This window comes from Phalacrocorax carbo, chromosome 3 (genome assembly GCF_963921805.1).
Source record: "Phalacrocorax carbo chromosome 3, bPhaCar2.1, whole genome shotgun sequence".
Classification (NCBI taxonomy): Eukaryota; Metazoa; Chordata; class Aves; order Suliformes; family Phalacrocoracidae; genus Phalacrocorax; species Phalacrocorax carbo.
In genome coordinates this window covers 103,303,091-103,324,650 of record NC_087515.1, presented here as the reverse complement: position 1 = coordinate 103,324,650, position 21,560 = coordinate 103,303,091, and the positions used below count along the sequence as shown (strand labels likewise).

The 21,560-nt window shown below is 42.8% G+C and overlaps 1 long non-coding RNA gene across 1 annotated transcript in view; it reads right to left on the bottom strand.

Moving 5' to 3' along the window:
- Nucleotides 1-15,138, bottom strand: part of LOC135312887 (uncharacterized) — a 28,196-nt gene extending 13,058 nt beyond the window's left edge. The window contains exon 1 of the long non-coding RNA XR_010372508.1: nucleotides 14,963-15,138. This is a non-coding gene — a long non-coding RNA (uncharacterized LOC135312887). The remainder of the gene's footprint in view (nucleotides 1-14,962) is intronic.
- Nucleotides 15,139-21,560: the final 6,422 nt, after the last annotated feature.

Below are 21,560 nucleotides of genomic sequence, written 5' to 3'. Positions count from 1 at the left end.
CCTGTCAGCCTTTTCTTAGAGGAAAATGATAACAAGGTTTGCACAGAGACTTCATTTAGGCAGCACATGTGCTCAAGTGGTTAAAAACAGGCCTGGCACTTGGTGATGTAGTTCAAACTCCACCTCCATGACTCTGAACAGAGAAATTAGTTTCATTTCACTCCTCTTGCCTCTCTCATCACAGAGCTCAGTGCCTACATACTCATGAAAAGGTTGAGCTGGGAAGGGGCCTCAGGAGATCACCTAGCCCAAGCCCAGGGTCACCTACAGCAGGTTTCCCAGGACCCTGCCCAGTCGGGTTTTTAACACCTCCAAGGCTGGTTCATAGGGTGCTAGGGTTCAGCATACCACTTTGGTGACAACTCCTGTGTTGAGTTGCTGGGTTGCTTGGTGAGCCCCGCATACAGGCCAAGAGTTGACAGACACCCCACCCACCCCCATTCTCCTCCCTGCTCCTGCGACAGGAGGCGACCGATGTTGTGGCTGCGCCCTGGGTCTTGCTGCAGGAGAAGGTACGAGGAGAAAAAGTAGGGAACGTGGACTGATGTGGGAAAAATAAGGGTGGAGAGAAGTGAGATGAGGGATCCCAGCTGCTGAAGCAAGGGAAGGAGGTTGTGGTATGTTAGGGATCCCAGAGTAGGATCCTGGACTGAGAGGGGTTTGTTAATAGGAGAGGGATACATGGGGTTGATGTACTAGTGTAGTGCGATAAGATAACACTAAAGAACAGGTGGGATTGGAAGTGTAACTTCTTCAGTGCTTGTGTACAGCCCACCCAAGGTATATTTGGAGAAAAGGCATTTTCTCTCCTCCCCTTGGTCTTCCTCTGAAGCCTGCACAGGCCAGAATGACAGGGTCCCAACTTAGGTCTCTTTCTGTGTTGCCTTGCTTTTTCTTCCTGGGATTTGTTTTTTTCTAAGCTTTGTGCTCTTAGATGTTTCAGCTGCAACAATTTTTATCACGCTCGTATCAGACAGGAAGCCTGACGGTACATCAGCCTTTCAACCACCGCCTGTTTGATCAGGTGCACAGAGGTAGCAGGGAGAACTCACATAACTCTCTGTCTATACAATACCTATTGTTTCCTCTATCTCCCAGCTCCAGAGCTAGAAAAGAAAGATGTTGTTTCCTATCTTTGCTTCTAAAAGCCAGGGTTTTCAAACAGCCTTTTGATCTGCCTTTCACTGACTGTCAAGGCAACTGGTTCCTGGCTTGCATACAAAGGGTGCTCGCTCTCAGTCTCCTGCTCAGGTCATTAAACTTCAGGGCCTAATGCGCTGCTGTTGTTCATTTCAAGTTGGGAAACTACTGCTGCCAGGTAGCTTTTTGTTGCTACCATGCCATTTTTGCAAAGTTTCATTTCTGCTTTCCAAAGCAATGTGTACATCCACAGAGAGCGGTGCCTCTAGTGTTAATTTCCTAATCAATAAATTGCACCAAGAAAACCATCTCTCAATCATTCCAACGTGACACAAAGTATCTCTCAAGAAAACAAGACAAAGAGAAAGAATGGGCAGATAAACACCGTGGACTTGATTTAAAAGCTGCATAAATGTGAGATGTCTGCATTTGATTACTTTAAAGAAATCCATTCCTCTCATCTTGTCTCTCCTTTGCTCAGCCTATGGCAGGGGAGAAAATTCATCCCTGCTGTAAGCCAACTGAAGTCATTCTGATCTCACTGTTTTTAATGCTTACTGCTGTGCTTTTTGTATTTATATGAAGAAATAGCATAAAGAAAGAAAAGAGAGAGAGGAATTAGGCAAAGTTACAATAACAAGTGAGATACCAAGCAAAGATTAAAGCAAGAAACAAAACGTTACAGCTCAGCATGGGGTCACACACACAGAAATCCAGCATTTTAACTCTCCTCTTCCCTCTTTGTCTATACGTTGTTTTGTTAGACTGTCATCACCTTGCCATCTCTTACAGGCCTGATATATTTTATATCTTAAAAATGTAAAATGGCGGAAGGATGAAACTTTGCTTTGAAATAAGGCAGATATATTTCACGTAGAATGCATGAATTCCAACTAACCTTGATGTATTTGTGTAAAACACAGGAGGAGTTACTCAAGGACGGAGCTGATGTGAAAGGGACCCTTGCCTTCCACTCCCACTCCTCATGAGCCAAATGCAAAGCTGCTCAAGTTCGTCAAGTCTTTGCACGCATATCTCTTTCTCTCTATATATGTGTGTGTGTGTGTGTGTGTGTGTGTTTGCAGGCACATACCTGTAAATCTGCCTGTATATAGGTAACGCTCTGAAATGAATAAAGCTACCATCCTGTTGAATCTTCCAAATTTAGGGGCAGAGAAAGAGTAATTTTCAGAAATGTAGCTTCACATAGACACATCTAAATCTTGTCTATATCCTTGTTTTGTCTGGACTTGAATCTCTGTGCCTTAGTATCCAAGGTATTTATTTTATATGGAAACACTGCTTTGGGGCAAAGCCTGAGATAAAAGTGGATTTTTCTCATCCTCCTGACTCTTTCTGTTTAGGGAAGAATAAAATTAAAAGGTTAACTGGCAATGGAAAATCTTACACAACAGACAATGGAAAATTGCAACATTTCAGGGACTCACACTGTTAATGAGTAGCGATAAACAGTATCTTTTGTCTTCCTATCTAGTTATTTTGGATAAGCCAACATTACCATATACTCTTCCAACTGCAAAGCAGCGTCACTACTGTCATGTAAAGCCCACCCCGGCCAGCAGTAAGGGCACGCAGTACGTACGCCTGGGGATATCTGCTGTATGGATTGCAGTGTAATACAGCGGTATCCACATAAACCTGGGTTTTAGAAGCAACGAGGTGCAATAACTGTGTACTGAGGTTGCAAAACTCATGTAATAAGAAAGGTCAATTAGCAACACCGTGCTCATGGCATGGGTGTCATTGCAATTGCTAGTCAAGGTGTTTGCAGCACAGACCTGATCTGCACAAGCACAAACCAGCAGTCAGGGACAGATGTAAACCAAGGTGTCCATGGCTGGAGACCTGTCACCTACACGCCAAATACTTCTGTTTTCTCCCTGGGATAAAAATTCATATGTTGTTTGATTACTATGTTTGTGAGCTCAGCCAAGGGCATCTGCCCTGATAAATGCATCAAAGCTGAACAAAGACAAAGCTCCAAATACGGAAGTTGGTAGCAATACATAGATAGTGAAAGTAGCTGTGTGCCCAGCTTGCTGGAGAGAAAGATATGGTTGTAATAACATGGGACTTGACTTTGAACATGAGGTGGCCATCCAGTTATCTATTATACTTGCTTAGGAGTATTCCACCCTGCTGAGACATTTTAAAGAAGTCATTGATGGATGGCAGTTATGATTTTTCCCACGTGGACCTCAAGAAGTATCCAAATACAGTGCAAGATAATCCTTATAAAAGCATAGCTTATATAGAGCACTGCAACATTGGTCATGTCAAAAACCATGGCTAAAAACTCCCTTTAAACAGAGAGCAGCCCCTCTTCTTTCTCAGGCATATTGTTGAACCTCCAGGCAGGTTCAATAGTTTAACATGAATAGTCCTAACATTTTAATTATATTCAATATTTTCTAATATTGCTATTTCACAGAATCACAGAGTGTTTGAAGTTCGAAGGGACCTCTGGAGGTCATCTGGTCCAACCTACATGCTCAAGCAGGGTGACCTAGAGCCAGTTGCCCAGGAGCATGTCCAGCTGGCTTTTGAATATGTTCAAGGATGAAGACACCCCAGCCTTACGTTCAGATGACACCTCCTGTGTTTCATATTTACTAATATTTTAATGCTGATATCCCCACAGAAGATTCAAAAAGACAAATTTTATAGATGGGGATAATGTGGCAAAAAAAGAAAAAAAAAAACCTGCTAGTCTGGAGCTATCCAGCAGCCCCAGGCCAATAACAAGTGTGGCCTCCTAATTCCTGAGCCTTTCTCTCACATGGCTTCCTTTTCCTTCAGAACTTGTGGTGCCTCTTCCTTTACCTGCCTGTTTCATCCACCCTCACCAGGGAGCAGGAGCAGGCTATGGCTGCTACTGGTGAGACAGTAATGACAAGTGTCAGAATGGCCAATGTCCATCCTGCACGTGACTCTCTGTGGTGGTCACAGCAGATGCACACGAGCATAACCAAGGCCATGCATAGGCTGAACTTTCTTCTGACATGTCCTCTTGACCTTCAGCAAACAGCCATTTAGGAACTTCCTGAGGTGACAGTTTCATCCAAATCTCTGTGTACTAATGCATATGTTTTCCATTAACTCATCTAATCACTTCTTGAACCTACTTGTACTTTTGGTCTCCACAAAATCTTTCACAATGTTGTTATATACTCATGAACAAGCCTTGTTTGTTTTTAAACTTGCTGCCTGATCATTTTGTTGAGTGCTCTCTACTTCTTCTAGTCCAAGAAACAGTGACTAATCATTCCCTTTTTAGCATCGCCTCAGTATTCAGCACTACCTAGGCCTGCATCCAGACCCAGCACCTCTCTTCAAGTTGCAGAACCTAGCTGATTCAGTCTTTCTTCACAGTGCTGTCTTCTGTATCTTTCCTGGTCCTCCTACATCTATTCTGTAATGTGGTGAGTGGAACTAAGCAGAGCATTCAGTAACCCAGGGACAATGCAAATCAGGAGAGTGATGTAATGCTGTGTTCAGTTCTGTTCTCAGCGCCTCTGCTTATAACATCTGACATTGTTGGCCTTGACAAGAAGAAGGGGCATGAAGAAGTCAGAGTGCATGGTCAGCTGAGAGTGCCAGACTTGTTCAGGTTAGAAGGGACCCCAGGAGGCCTCTAACCCAACCTTGTCCTCAAAGCAGGGTCAGCTACGGGGTCAGACCAGGCTGGTCAGGCAGTTCTTAAAAATCTCCAAGGATGGAGACTGCAAAACCTCTCTGACCAATCTGTTCCACTGTTGGGTTGTCCTTGTGGGGAAAAGGTTTCTCCTCATGCTCAGTGTGAACCTCCCCTGTTTCAACTTGCGACATTGTCCTTCATCCTCCCACCATGCACCACTGTGAAGAACCTAGCTCCATCTCCTTAACACCCTCCCTGTAGGCACTGGAGGCTGTGGTTAGGTCCCTCTGAAGCCACCTCTTCTGCAGACGGAGCAAGCCCAGCTCCCTCAGCCTCCCCTCACAGGGCACGTGCTCCAGCCCTGATCATCTTGGCAGCTCCCACTGAAGTTGCTCTGGTTTATCTGTGTCACAAGGTGGGGACTGGGAGCAAAACTGGACATCCTAATCTAGTTGAGGTGTAATGAGTGCAAAGTAAAGGGGAATAAGCATCACCCCAAATCAACTGACCATACTCCTATTATTACAAGCCCAGATGCTGTTGGCCATCCCTGCTTCTAGGGCTCATTGCTGGCTCAGGCTCAGCTCACTGCTCACCAGGACCCCAGGGCCTCTTCAGCAGAGCTGCCCCCCAGGCAGTCAGGCCCTGGCCTGAATCACTGACAGGGTTTTTTCACTGAATCACAAAATGGTTGAGGTTCAAAGGGACCTCTGGAGGTCATCTAGTCCAATCCTTCTGCTCAGGCAGGGTCACCTAAAGCAGGTTGCCCAGGACCATGACCAGAATGCTTTTGAGTATTTCCAAAGATGGAGACTCCACACCTCTCTGGGAAGCCTGTGCCAGTGACCAGTCACCTTCCTGGGTTTCAGTTTGTGTCCATTGCCTCTTGTCCTGTCAACGGGCACCACTGAAAAGAGCCTGGCCCCATCTTCTTTGCACTGTCTCTTCAAGTGTTTACACACATTGATGAGATCCCCCTGAGCCTTCTCCAGACTTAACAGTCCTAGCTCTCTCAGCTTTTCCTCAAAGGAGAGATGCTCCAGTCCCTTAATCATCTTTGTGGTCCTTCATTAGATTTGCTCCAGTATGTCCATGTCTCTCTCGTACAGGGGATCCCAGAACTGAACACAGCACTCCAGTGTGGCCTTACCAGTACTGAGTAGAGAGGAAGGATCCCCTCCCCTGACCTGCTGGCAACACTCTTCTAAACAGAGCCCAGGATAACATTAGCATTCTTTGCTTTGAGGGCACATTGCTGGCTCATGTTTGCCATCCCACGTGTAAAATTTTGCATCTGTTCTTGTTGAATCTCATATTGTCCCTGTTGCCCCATTTCTCAAGTCTGTCTAGGTCTTTCTGAACAGTAGTCCTGCCCTCAAGTGTACCAGCTGGTGTCCCCCCTACCCCACCCAGGTTGTCTGCAAACCTGATGAGAATGCTTTCCCTCACCTCTTCACTGACAAAGACGTTAAACAGGACAGGTGCCAGGACAGACCCCTGTGGACCTCATTTGTTATTGACCTCCAGGTAGAGTATAAACTATCAGCCACTACTTGTTGAGCCCAACCATCCAACCAGCTTCTTTCTGGACTAAAGAATGCTTTAAAATTTGCATGTGAAGGTTTAGAAAACCTTATAAGCAGAAATTGGCCAATCTGAGACTGATCAAGACTGGTTCATGAAGATCTGGGGTTTCAGTTATGCTAGTTTTGATCCTTACCACCAGTAGAGGAATTGGTTGGAGGAGTTTTCACCTTTGACTCCCCTTATAGTCAGTGGAAAGATAGAGCAAGAGCCTTATGCAAAGGATAGCCCATTCCATTAACTCTAATACAGATTTTTAAGACAGATGGGATAAGTCACTGAGGAGTATATGCCTCCACTAAGGAAGGAACTTAAGCAACTAGTTCAGTATTAAACACCTGACTTGCGTGCAGCTCATGTCAGCGAGATGAGCCATACATTTGCCATCTTTGTATTTTAATTCCATCTGTAAAATGAGGATGCTAATGCTTCCTCACTCCTCACATCTATTTGAACAGTATGTAACTACTAAGTTAGGCTGAAAGGTGTTTTGCCTGGTGTCTGCAATAACGACAACTGACATTTTTCTGAGCCTTTCTTATCGGCTTCATGCTAACCCTGTTAATGATGAGGGGATGGAAGATGGAGCTTCTAGAGCAAATAAATCTTGAGCATCTGCACACAGCCTAAAAAACTCACATAGAAGAGGCATGAAGGAAAAAATAAGGCAGTGAATTTCCACAGTTTCTCTCAACCTTTTGAACTGCTGCCAACTTCAAATCTAAACTGGCATATTTCTTATTTTGCTGTTTTTAACAGGAGATAATTATAGCTCATTGTTCCACAGCTTACTGTGTAAAATGCTGAGCAGTACTTCTGTCTATTCTTCTTAGCTCTGAGGAACTTTAACTACTTTTGATTCTTGTGTCCCAGATAACCACTATTTAGCAGTTAAAAGTTCATTAAAAATGAGGCCAAGCATAGATGAAAATGCCAACAAAAACATGTCTGAAAAGACAGATGAATAATATGGCAGTGCCAATAGAAACAGGTTTTCTCACACTACATTTTTAAACATATTTAATGAACATTTTATAAACTTTAAGTATATTTGATGCAACAGACTTTCTACAAAGCAATTGAGTAATTGCCCTCAGGATGGGAAATTTAAAAATCTGAATGATACTCTGAAGCAGTACCCAGCGAAGACACTTTCTGCAAATATCCATGTGTATTTCTTTCATGACCTAGAGTTCAAATTTCTCTACTGTTTTGCACACTATGGAAATACATTTAAACTATAATGCATAATTAAAACGAAGATGGGAAAAGCATGTTTGTGTTGCACTCCTGCACTTTTCCACAATTAGGAAGGCAACAGTTCCCTTGGGTTCCCTTCTTTGGCTGTGAAGGAAAATGGCTGGTTAGTATTTCCAAAACATTTCTGTGCTATTCCACGACATCAATTAGCTCAACAAAAGGAGGTTCCTTCTCCCATTCTTTTAATCCAAACTCCAATTGAAAAACACATCATTAGAAAACATTCTTTTAGAGGTTCCTCAATTTTTCTTTTTTCATTTGAAGTTTACTACACTGAAAGGGTGCTCAGATTATCCCTCCTCTCAGTTCGAACTTTTCTAATGAGATCCTCACCTTTTTTTCTTCTTTGTGGACAGGTAGGGAAAAACCAGTGCTTTTTCTGCCAGCAGAAAAACAGGGTGGATGAACAGGGCACCAGAATCTTAGATTAGGACAGAGATTCATCACTGACACATAGGACAAAGGTCAAATAATTTCTTACTAGAAAATATCCAAAACAGTGAAGCACACTTGGAAGCACAAGTTGCAACCAGGATTCCTGGCCAGGTCACAGCAACAAAATCTATTTTCCTACATTTAAAACTAACTCTAAAACACCAAACAATTATTAGTAACCTTTGAGTTTTGTAGCGCTGGCTGAAGAAGCCTGAGAAGCTGACAGAGCCAGGGCTGGCAAACAGGCAGCAAGGCAGGATGATAACCTGAGCAGGGTAATAAAAGCGTGTCAGCAGGCACACTTCACAGGCCAGATGTTTGTGGAAACACACATTCACTAGAGCCTGAAATAATTGTTCAGAGCACAAAGTGGGGCAGTTCTAGTACTGATACGGGCTCAGTAGCCACCACCTCTGCTAGGGCACTGGCTGGCAGGAAGAGAGTAGAGATAACCAGCAATATGATTATCTGTTATGAGGGGAACAATTTATTATTTGCCAGAGGCAGCAAATCTCCCCATGAAAACTGTTGTTCGCCCATTCCTAAGAGTTTATGGCATTGTTTGCAATGTATTCCAATCAGAACCTGATGGTCATTCAGAGATACAAAATAAGCCTCTTTGTTCATGTTATGCTATGGTCTGATAAAAAGAGCCAAACATAAAGTTCTTGTTAAAGAATAAAAGAAAACCAGAATGTTTTCATCAACCTATCAGAGGCCTGACATTCTACCAAGGGCCACTGACAAAATTAATATTTATTTTATATGAACATGTTTTGGTGAGAAAAATATCTGGATTTACACTGATTGGTCCTTGTTTATGTTAAGAAAATTTTATGTAATAGGAATGGCTCGGCACTGAACGCAGAACCAAGCAGGGTATGATGCAAATCTTTAAGGAGATGGAAAATCACCCATATGGTAATTATTTATTATGGAGATATTCAAAAACATGCAACTTCCACTAAAACTGCCAGGAGTTGAGTTCATAAGTTCCCTGTACCTTCAAAGCTTTTTTCTCTTCTAGCATCACGGAAATTGAAATTGTTTCTACATTCTCTTATTAACTGCTGCAGAATTTCAGGACTAATAATCCAACTCCAAATGGCTGTGCTTGCACAAACCAAAACAGAAGAAGAAAATCCAGGGAATGTGAAATGTCAAACAGAAGAGAGACAAATTCATACAAGTACACAAGATATAAAAAATGAGGCTAGAAATTGTATCTGGCTATATGGTCACCTTGATAACTTCAACAAAGAGCCTTTCCAGATTGGTCTGGAGCCAACCTAGTGCTTTTTTCTTACTAAATAACTTCAATGATTTGTAGTCCTGTTTGTACGCTATTTCCTCCTATTTTAATCTTCACAGGGTCAGTGAAATGCTAGCTCAGGGACACTTTCTGAAGCACAAGAGGCTTAGTCAACCTGTTCTGCATAAACATCTGAAAACACATAGATCAATCAATTTACCAAAGGCAGTACAGTATCTAACTTGTCCATTCCTTCCTGTCCTGAGATAGTAAAGATTAGAGACACGAGATGCATTTATTATGTTTTCTCTGTGCTTGAACAATCATCATAAAATTTCAGTTCTGCTAAGTCTGTAGACTAAGAACCAAGGATACGTTGACTCCCGGTGCTTTGCCAACACAACAGGCCTTTAAGGTATGAAAGCTGATCAGGTACGCAGTCAAATTCCACCAGGTTTTCTTCCTTCCATTTCTGAAGGACAGTCAGGTAGGCGTGCAATGGGGGACTGAAATAAAAGGGATGGATCAAAATTTGGTAAAGTGAGCTGGTCCTGTTCCTTTTTTAAGGCCTGAAATATATAGAAACAGGATAGGTATTTGTTCTTGATACTTCTGTATTGCATCTCCCATCTGAAAGAATTCTGGGGACAGGTGAATGCTTTCACACACTGCTGAGAGCCTGAAGCTCCCCAGGTAGAGGTCTGGGGCTGTGATCTGAGACAGCCATAAGAACTAATCTTATCTAGATCAGAGAAAGAAAACCTAGAAATCTAGTAAGAAATCCAGAGCAGAAAACTAGATCAGAGCTAGCTAAGTACCAAAGATCAACCCTTGATTTTAAACAAGGCCTGTGACATCTTAAGCAACCACAGTTTGTCGGGACGATGGCCAAGCCAGCATTTCCAATGCCACCTGTAAATCTGATGCACTTCATGTACCAATTAAAGAACATTCTTTGAGCTCCAGTGTCCCAAACTGTGCAGCCTTGATAGCCTCCCAGCTCTACCTGATTGGGGAAACTGCACCAGGAGCGCATCCGATTTGAACCCACCATTCAAAACATGTGTCTTCATCCTCCTTGTGCCTGGTCTCCCTGACACCTGATCACCACCATGACCAAAAAATTTCATGACTCACAGGTAAATCAGACTGAGCAAAGGACTGACCTCAATCAGAACATTTTAAAAGCTCTTGTTCAAAGAATACATGTCAACATTGATTTGAGCTTCTCTGGAGTAGCTGAAAGGAGATCTTCCATCTTCCCATAGCGTCTATTCCAAAGCTGCGGAAAAAACCTGCAGACCATGACCACAGCTGAAGCAGGCACATCTGTATCTCTGCCTGAATGCTACACTGGGCCACTATTTTTACCCACTGTTACAGCTAAGATGGCTGAATTACAAGGTCACGTATTTTGCTGAAGGCCATATCATGAGTCATTTGATTAAAACTCTGCCCTTCCTGGCTCTCAGTCCTTTGCTCTACTCATTAGTACACACAATGTAATGAAATGTTGGAATATCCCCAGAAGGGAGTCTTGCTTAGACCACTTCCTCTGTAGTTCACTACCACAGACCTCAATTCTTGGCTTGGGCAGCTTTCCAGCTGAACTGCATGATGCAAAATAACGTTTTAAGTTAAATTTCAAGTGGGATAATGAGCAGCTACAGAACTTCAACATTGTTCTAAATTTAAACAAAACAGCAAGAGGAATTTTAGAGAGTATTCAAGAGAGTAAACAGAATAGAGGGTAAGCAAATACAGAGCAGACACTATTCGCCCTTCCTATTATGCATCTTGAGAAGTGTTCTTTGATGCATTTAGGAACTTATGACCTCCCATCCCTTGCCTTTTTTTTCGATTTTTAACAAAAACCTTTTACCCAACTCTCAAACCCATGATAATTGGAAGCTGAAAAGCTGGTAAAATTAACCAGCTGCGCTGACCAATGAGAAATCATTGATAACATTAGATACTTTATTAAAGTTGCATTGAAACTGTTCTATTTAATAACACAGTTTAAGGAAAGGTTCATTTTGTAAACTCACAGGGTGTTGGAATGAAAGATGTGATAGTTCCCATGTAACCTCATAAATTCTCTTGCTAGTCAGTCTCGAGTCTATGAGCTCTAATAAAATTCTCATGAGAACACAGTATCCGTCCATAAAAACTCCTGAACCCCCCATGGGAATCGGCTGGTTTAGAAGGGTTCAGAGGTTCAAGCCTGTGGTTTATTTATTAAAATTTTCTCAGTAAATATATCATGGTATAATAGATAAAAACCACACTGTTCTGTGCTAGTAACATCCATCTTCCATAAAATACATGAACAGTAAGCTTCAAAAATAGGAAGGAAGTAGAACCTTCAGTTACATTTAAATGTGGGTGCACCGAACTTTTTCTCAAAAAGTGGCTGAAATCATAAACAGGAGTGAGAATTTGCTTCCTTATGTTTCCCCTCAAAAAACCACAGTCATCAGAAGCAGCTAAAATGTTGCTCTATGCAAAGCTACAAAAAGGGAATTCAGATTACCTGAGCTTTCAGTAGACTGGGCTGAGGTTAGACACTGATAGCCCCAAAAGACAACGGTGACTTAGAGATTACATAGCTGTAGTATTAGAGGTGTGAATCTGATCAGGAACACCATGTCCACGCTGGAAATACAAGCATTATGTATAGTCTGTGGTTGAAGGCTCTGAACCAATTTTCTTCCTCCCTCTATAAAGCCTCCGAAGCAACCCTTAAAAAGTGCAAACTCCTTCCTTGGAGCCAGTGAACAGCTGTAGGAATGTGACAGACAGCAGTAGCTTCCATGAGGCAATATTTTACCGAAGAATTGCTCAGACACTCTAGTAATGGGTTTGATAGCTACTTGGTGTCAGACTACTTATTCTAATCCACACAAGCGTTTCCATCATAAAAGGCTCCTTAGGCAGGAAAAGTATCACTAAAATCCAGATAGATTTTTTTTTCTGTTGTAAAGCAGAACCAGTTGGTCTAAATCCTGGGCCTCTGGTGGTGGTGTCCTGAAGAACGATTCCACCCTAAGAAAGAGTAAGTCTTTCATAGATGTTTTATGGCAGGTCATTTCAGGCCTTTGGAGGCAGGCTCTTTGGGTGGCAGGAACAGACAGGTGACAAAGTCACCTTTCCTCCCAGCACTACAGCCAACTCCCAGCTTCCAGGTCAGAAAACGAACAGGCAGACAGTCACAGCTCTCCTTGTCCAAAAGACACTGCTTCATGCAGGTGCGCAGAGCTTTGCAGCCCCACCACACCGCAGAACCCAGGACTGCCAAAACCACCATTTCTCTAAGGTGCCGGGGCTGAGCGTGCCACAGGCAGCCTCCACTTTCTTTACTCAGCAACTCCCATATCCTCCACTCTTCCCCTGGCACTTCTGTATTAAGAGAAAATGGGAGAGGAGGATGCTATGAGGACAGGGTGGAGCACCCTTGCATACTCCCCGCCTTGCCTCCCTGGGACACAAATGCATAGCTTTCATACTCAGCTGCTCTGTGCTCCATACTGCATCCCATACTCACCTCCCCGTTCCCCAACACTGCTGCGGTGTTTGCCTATAAAGAGCACAAGGCTGCGCAGCAAATGAGCCATTAGTCTCATCTCTCTGTAGTCTGCGTGCACACAGATCCTGCTCCGAAAAACAGACTGTTCTGATTTCTGCCAGCCATCCACTGAAATGTAAACGTGTTTTACTTTTTATTCTCAGTTTCAAACAACTCCAAGCAACTTCACAGGCCTCCTTCACTTACCATAATAACACCTTGAATATGTTCAGAAATTTTGCTTAGCTTGGATAATAAAGTTCTGGCTTTGTATTTCAAAGCAGTGTACTTCAAATCCTGCTGGGATTGCATTTTTATTAAAAATTCTCTGTATCTTTCCTTTCTCTCCATGTGAGCTCGGCACATGTACAGTATTTGAATGCCTGGATTAGAAAGATAATTAACAAAACTATTCAAACAACCTTTTTTTTTGTTTCTGGAAGAAGTCAAACTTACTCTGTGTGTGTGTGCCTGCACGCTCATGCATGTGACAGAGCTGGTTTCCTTCACACTGACATGCCCAATAAATGTCTACATAGAAATGTGTATGTAAAATTCAGCTGTTCCACATGTAAAGTAACCATTAAATATCTTAATTTTTTAATGGAATCAAGAGTTTGATCCTACAAACAGCGTACACTATTAGTTACTGTTAGCCAGATATAGCTGTGCACATACAAGAAGTCTGCAGGCACACTACCTTTACACATCTATATATCTTTTCTCTGGAATAGAGCTGGCATTTGCATTTGCCAAATGATTTACACCATACAGATACAAGAAAGCAAGGGAATATAGCATTCATTGACTTTTGCAAAGCAGAAACTAGATCTGAATTCCATTTTGCCCCACTCAAAATCCGAAAGCTTTAGGGAAGCTTCTGCTTGCAGTTTAGCTCCAGCAATAACAGTGACCTGTAATTTACACAGCACATCTTTTGAAAAAAGCTTACAAAGACTTACAGGGGACATTTCAGCCAACAGTGAACTGCAGAGATGGGGGAAGTAAGTTTGTGACATAAAGAGATAGGCCACAGAAGTGAAAGACGAAAGACCAAGAATACTGTATTCCTTTGAAAAAGGTAGAGGATAGTAGGGAGGCACACTATAAATTTTAACACCAGATTATTCTTCAGCTTGTAAAAAATGTCAAGAGACCTTAAATACCTACAGATGGTTGGTGCCTCCATTTTCAATTACCAATGACAGATGGCCCTTCCCTATGGCCTAGCACTGATATGCCAAGAACAGTGATTAGAGATTGACTCAGAGGCAAGAGCAGTGCCATACTTTGCAGCTGTATTTATAGTCAGACCCAGAGTTTTCCTTGCATGTCTATCTGCAATTCAAAAACACCGCCTGAAGACATATTGAAACAATAGCAGTCACATAGCTCTAACCCCCCTGCCCTGATTTACCACAATAAATCATGCTGTAGTGAGAGAAAAGGCTATTCATCAGTCATAATGAGATCCCAGAACTTATCTGCATCCTTTCTAGAAGCTAACAGCTTTGCCTACGCTTAATGCATCAAATTATCAATGCAACTCTCTTCCATTCCCAAAAGTTGAGGATTCCGTTATAGATTAAATCATCAGTTAAACTACTGGCCGGTAATCACAAAACCTGAGCCAACTGCTGACAAACCAAATCCATAACTGGCATTTATGTGAAATTAATCACGCAACACGTGGCATTTGTTAGCGCTTTACCACATTGTACACAGTCTGTTTATTTCTTGACTCCAGTTCCAGTTTCAATCATGGCTTTTCATTTTACGTAAAACATCCAAAAAATACAATGATCCAAATATCTTTATCACCTCAGAAAATGTAAACTGTGGGAGTGCGAAATATAAATTCTTCACCATCCAGTAAATCACCAGATGGCTTCTCTGCGGAGCCTTCCCAATGATCCAATTTGCTGGTTCCGCCCCATTTATGATCCCTTTACTGAGAATCTTAATAGGTGTTCAGAAGATGTGTAGTAAAGCAACCGTTCACTGTATTTTTGGATTTTGGAGCCTGAAGAGAGTCTGGAAATAGGTTTCCCTGCCCACTTATCATTACCTTCAACCACGTGGGATGCATCCAGAACATCACAACTCTCTGGTTTGAGCAGCGTCAGCCACTTGGCTGCAGGCAGCTGCTTGGCCGGGCCCCTTGCCCTCCCTGCTCCTCTGGCCCTGTGCCTCCCAAGGACGGCTCTCCCTCTCTATGGACCTGGCAGGGATGCACAGCACCCCACCCCGCCTCCATGACAAATGGCATAATGTCACCTGGGAAGATGAAGATGCGTCCAAAGTGTGTATGTGTGTGTGTCAGTGGATCAAATACACCAGACTGCCTGGTCAGCATTTGCCCAGACTGACCACGTTACAGAGGATGATCCTCAGCCAGATTAAACATTTACTGGGGGATTACAGAGAGACCTGACACGGAGCAGGAGTCAGGCTGAGAAGAAGCATAAAAGACACGTGAAAACTCTTAACAGGAGGGAAAGACCTTGGAGTGGAAAGAGCTTTCTCAAGGGCATGTGGTTTGGCCCATGACTTGTAGGGAACTGCAGGGGTCTGCATAAAGGTAGAGGTCCCCCATCTCCCGCAGGAGGCATGCGTAAACAGGGAGACCAGCATTCTTTGGGAAGGGGGGTTGTTTTTGTAACCCATACTGCCCACGAGCGAGAGGGTGCATACAACTCTGGGTGCGTGCGTAACCGTGTGTTTCTCTGCGTGTGTACGTGTACACTAAGAAGGCTTTGGGATTAATTATACGAGACTGTTTAGAAATTTCTAGTATGGTTTGCCTATTGTATTACTGATCTTGTATGCATAGGTCACTGATTGCTGGTTAATTACATACTGTCAATAAAGCAATAAACTGCTTTGATCTGTATTTATTTTGAACTATGTGAACTCAGCAGTTTTTCCCTGTAAAGTCTAACAAATTGCTGAAGCAACCAGAGATCGCTGCAGCACAAGGATTTTATGTTTTCTTCCAGAGCACTGACACTGAATAAATTCATGTAAAGAACAAATTAATGTGTAGTGAATCACATCGAAATACAGGTGAGATCCCTAAGTGCACGAATATTTGTCTCAAAATAATTATTCTGAAGTAAGACGTTACACATACGGTTATTTCAGACCTATTTCCCAGGAGTTAGCAGATGTTACATGGTTAACATTTGTGATTAAACATGCTGTTACACTTCAGTTTGGGGATCAGGACTTGCTGTTTGCACCATATTTTTCCTTTAAGTTGTCTGTGAAAAGAACAAACCAGGCTGGACTGGGATCTCAATTACCACAATCCGACAGAGAAGAGCCTTAGCTAAGCCCCACTAAAGAGTCAAAATTGTAACTGTACAATTATTTTTTGCATGTTGCAGAGTTTCGTTAATCCTGTAGGTTTGGGGGGCTTTTTTGTAACAGCAACTCAGAATTTCCTTTTTCTGTAAGACAGACAAATCTTTTCAATTTTACCCATTTAATTGGCCTGGCCAATTCCTCTTCCTTCCATAACTGTAATAACATACTCTAGTATTCCCTAAAGCATGTTTTGCTGTGCATGCCTGGATATGCTAGTCAGTGCTAATTTGCTATAACCCTGCTGTCCTGACTTTCCCAGACCGCACTGATACACATGTGGGCAGTTTGGTCCGAAGTGTGGCCTTTGCGATAGCCTCATAGCCCTGAACATTGCCCAGGATCGATGCACTGCCAGTGGCAGCGAAGTCTCCACGCAGCCTCGCAGACCGGAGAGGGCATAAGCAGGCAATCAATCAGGAAGGCTCTAACACTTACCAAACAATGAACTTAGAACAACTTAGTAAAGGAAACAAACAAAAAAATCTATTTCTGGGCTGCGATTGTAGCTGGATATCCCAGCCAAAGATAATTGTATCTCACAAAATTGCAAACCTCACATGAGGGTTTATAGTGGAAAAACACTGACAGGCCTTTGTCTGCGGCATTGTATTCACAATACTGTAATTACAGCTTTACCATAACGAGTGTAACTCTGTGGTCAGAGAGATGGCAAGAATATGATATTTTTCCATGGAATACTTCTTCCTTCGTAGATGTTTGGCTTCAATTCTGGAGTTTAAGTTGCAGTGTTGTTGGCATTATTTTTCTCACATTTTCATTTTTTGGGGGCTGATCTATATAAGTGCTTTAACTTGGCTCCTGCTTTTAGGTATACAAATAAAAATTACTTTATTTTTTCCAAGCTTGATTAATTACACATAAAAGTAGACATGTAAACACTTTCTATCATTTTGATGTTTATAATCCACCCTTTGCACCCGCAGTGGTACTCCTTTGGGTATCATCAGCCACAAAAAATGAAGATGGCTTTTTTCTCTTTTTTCAAATTAGGTCACTGCTGTTATTAGGCGAGATCCCTGAGGTCCCACTGAGTGGTGCTCTTCCAGGCTGGCTTGGCAGGAGACATAGCCTAACCCACGCTGCCTAATGACAACCACGATGAGATACCAGTCTTACACCCACTGAGGGCTCCTTTACCACATGCTTGCGGAAGGTTTCTGGCTCATCTGCACTGGAGGAGCAGCAAAAACCCCTCAGCAGAGACCAAAGATCTGGCTCCATAATCAACCAAGCATGAAATATAGTACTGTCTAATATACCCTCAGGTATCTAAGTGTGGGATGAGCTTTGGAAGGAGAAGGAAAACAACATCTGAACTGTTAAAAATGTTACTTCTGATAGGTCTGAAGGATAGACTGGTAATCATTACTGGAGGCTGATGAGTAGTGGGTGGTCCTCCTCACTGGATGTCCCAGCTCCAGTGAGCTCGGAAGAGGAAATAAGGTCAGAATCTCACTGGGAAAGTGCTGAAACAAGAACATTGCTTTGAGGGCCCAAGTCTGTTCACCGCTTTTTCTCAGTAGTACTTGTGTAAGCAATACTCCTGATGTTAATGTGATTATCTAAAGGCATAAGGCATACTCACACAAATAAGGGTTGGGATTCATGCCTAGCAATCTGTCTGATCTGGCAGTCTTCTCCTTCAGCTGCACTAGATGTTTTCCAGCAGAAGACTCTCAAATAATATATCCAAAATACACCAACACCCTGGGGGAAAATTCTATCATAGCTTACGAAATCTTTCTTGGGACATGAGTATTCATCAAGTTCTGTGCAAACAGAGCAGAAGGATCCCAGGGGGAAAGTGCAACATCAGGAGAGCTATAGTTTAGTCTAAGGGTCCCTTTCTAAGTACTAATACTATGTGGATTGTCCTAAAACTGCGTGTTTCCTCAATAGGGTACAATGCAGTGTTAGTGATCCAAGCATCAGGTTTCATTGAGGTAAGAGAACCCTGAGATATCACCTTCAAAAAATAAAATACAAACTCCTACCAACATCACATTTGGTGTCCTCACATACCTGCAGACACAAAACCAGGGCCCTGAAAAGAACACAAGGGATGCCCTGGTGGGTCAGACCAACATCCAGCTATCCCCAGCATTCTTTCTCCAATATCAAGAGATGCTATTTAAAGAGAACATGCAAGCCAGGCATATACATTTCCTTTGCTCTCCCCCAGCATCCACAATCATTGTACTAGGGATGATAGGGAGTACATCCCTACTCATTCCTTTTAGTATCTCTTTATGAACCTGTAGTCCACTTAATCATTTAGTTTCCTTTCCAGTCTGCTGACCTATCCACTTCCAAAACCTCTGCTGGCAGCAAATTCCACAAGTTCACTATACATGCTACATAAAAAAAGAGTGCTCCCTTTTACCTTTTCTAAACCAATCTCGTATCAGTTTCAGTGAGTGCCCCCCAGTTCTAGTACTGCAGGATTTGGAGAACAACAATCTGCATTCACTCTGCCCACTGCCTTGATTTTATAAATTCTGATCATATCCACTCTCTCCAAATTGAAGCCATTGCCGTGGATAGCCTCACTCCCTTCAGTTTGCCCCGAGAGTATGGCATGTGCTCTTGTGAGTGGGACAGTCCCTCTGCCTTTCACTCCCCTCTTCCATACATGAGCATGGATCAGCTCTCTGAGACTGCAGTTCCAGAACAGAAATGCCAACAGCGAGCTAAATTTTCTGATGACTTTTCATCATGACTCGGCACAGAGTTCACTGAATACCAGAGGTGGTTCAAGGAAGGGACTGAGAATGGGAAGACAGCAACTGAAAAAAGTTATTGCGATATCACAGCTGGAGCCACCCTCTGAGCACCCCATAAAAGCTAGGATCTCACAGACCTCTTCCTTCCTGGAGGGATGTTGTATTTTAATTTCCTTTCTTTTTTTGGTGTGAGAACGACCCGGAGGATGCTTATGATTTGGATATTCCTGTCCATAAGCTTGCCCATACTGGACCTGAGCAAAGCTCCAGCCAGGTCATGCTCCTGTCTCAGTCAATGGCCATGGGTAGGAGAGAAACAGCAAGAACAGTGGGTATGAACTGATGTCTAGGAAACACCAAGGACAGGGCATGCATATATGAACTTTCATCCTAAAACTTTCCTAGCTTCAAACTATTTTTCAGCCCAGGAAGCTGCTTTGAGGCATATACAGGTTTAGGTACACCTCTGTGTATCTGCTAGAATTTGGAGAGTGCAGGGGATCCTGTGCCTGTGTCCTTCAGTGCGCTGCTGTCTGGAAAACTCTTGTCTCTCAGTGTGTGCAGCTGAAAACAGACCCCTCTGTACCAAGCACATAGTGGTGAGAGCTATCAGAGATCTGATGTCTATCATAGGACCACAAATATTAGAGAAAGGGTCTGAAAATATACACACAGAGAGAGAAAAATACCCCTTCTCCGTCCCAAGGAACTTTCATCTTCATGAGTTGTTTTCAATCAGCTCAAAACATCACACAATGACAAACAAGCCACTTCAAATGTCTCTGAAATCCCTCAGGGCTTCACTCTGACTTCCTGAACCACTTTAAACTCCACATACTTATTAAGAAAGATGGGAAATTTGGGATATCTTGGAAGCAGAGCACAGCTAGTGGTCCTAATCTGGATTTATTTAGCCCAAGGATTCCTGAGATACTGTAGAGAAAAGCCTCCATTTCTTCAGGAGATTTCTTCAGCTTTTGAGAACTCAGCTAGGAAAACCAAATCGCTACGCTGATCAGAACCTGAGGTAGTTTAATCACTTACTCTTAACATCCACCACAGCCCTTTGACCATGCCTGGTGGCATGACAGTTTTAGATATGCTCTCCCAAATCACTGCATATCACAATCACGTTCTTGCATTTTGTTCCCATTAATCTCTCCAATATTAAATCTAGCTAGAACTTAATTTCATTGAAGATCTCACAGTAAAATTGTGGATATTGTCAGCTGCCAGGGCCCATGGTAGGTTTCTGTTGGCATGCTCCTTTTTTCAGTGTCTGCTTGCCTCCAGAAATACTAGTTTGTTGGATTCAGCATCTGGGAAGATTCCCAAGATTCCACTCACCAACCATAATTCTGAGCTGCATTTCACTGAATTTACCAAGAATTTCAGTCGTTGCCATACCACAATGGTTTCTCACAGGCAAGGTTCCCTGAAAAGTCAGAGGAAATGCATAGCTTCAGGTTATCTCACTCTTTCTTGCTGATGCCTGCAGAGGCGCTCCCCAGTCTCCCATCCAGCCATGAAGTGTCTGCTCTTCCTTTGTACCATGATGCTTGTTGGACCCTCCTGACTTCACTAATTGAAACAAATGACTGACTGAACTAATTCCGCAGAAAGCTATGTATTTTTCTGCCTGGATATGTTTCTGCTGGGCTACTGAGCTGACTCGGCCATTGAGGATTGGGAGAGAAGGAGTAAAACTCATCAATTACTGCACAGATTAAGGGACTGGAAAGCAGAACTGGAAATGAAGAGGCCCTTTTGGCAGCAGTGAGCTGTTAAATTTGAGCACCATCTGCTGTGAAATGACTACCCATCTTTTTCCTTGCAGGCTTTAGTCCATGTTCATATACATTTAGTTCATAGACAAGGCCTTAGTTTGTGTGGCTGTTTGTTAATGTATGTGTTCTGCCAGATTACTTCATGGGTATTATAAAGAGCAGTATCCCTGCTTTTTACCATTTGATTGAATTGCCAGGGATGATCCTGGATCTAAGCTTTCATACCAAATTTTCAAGGAAGGGACACCTCAAGACCAAAGGGTAATGACCCATAAAAGCAGCCCAACGAGGCTGTAGATGAGTCTCCTCAGCCTTTTAAAACCTTTTATTACTTTAACACCACTCTCCTTCTCACTGCATATATGTGTTTGTGTATATGAAAGCTTACAGAATTTATTTCTAACAGTCACCTTTTTGTACTGGAACATGGTAACTGACTTCTTCCTTATTTAACTACAGATTATTATATCTGAAGCCTCTGAATCTGCATTTTAAAAACTGTGATTTGCTCCTCTTCCTTTTCCATAGTCCCACCTGACAAAGAGAACAATCTTTTGCACAAAAATCTTACGGAATTGCAGCTGTCTCAGGGTGCTTAGCTGCTCCCTTTTCTCCCACTCAGGACCTTTTCTTCTGCCTCTGTCCTGTCTACAACAGGTAGCCTGAACAAAAACGTTCAAGGGGAGGGAGATGGGCTGCGTTAGAGGCTTTCTGTTTTACACAGAACACTAGCACAGCAAGGCACGATCTCAGCCTTTCTCTGGAG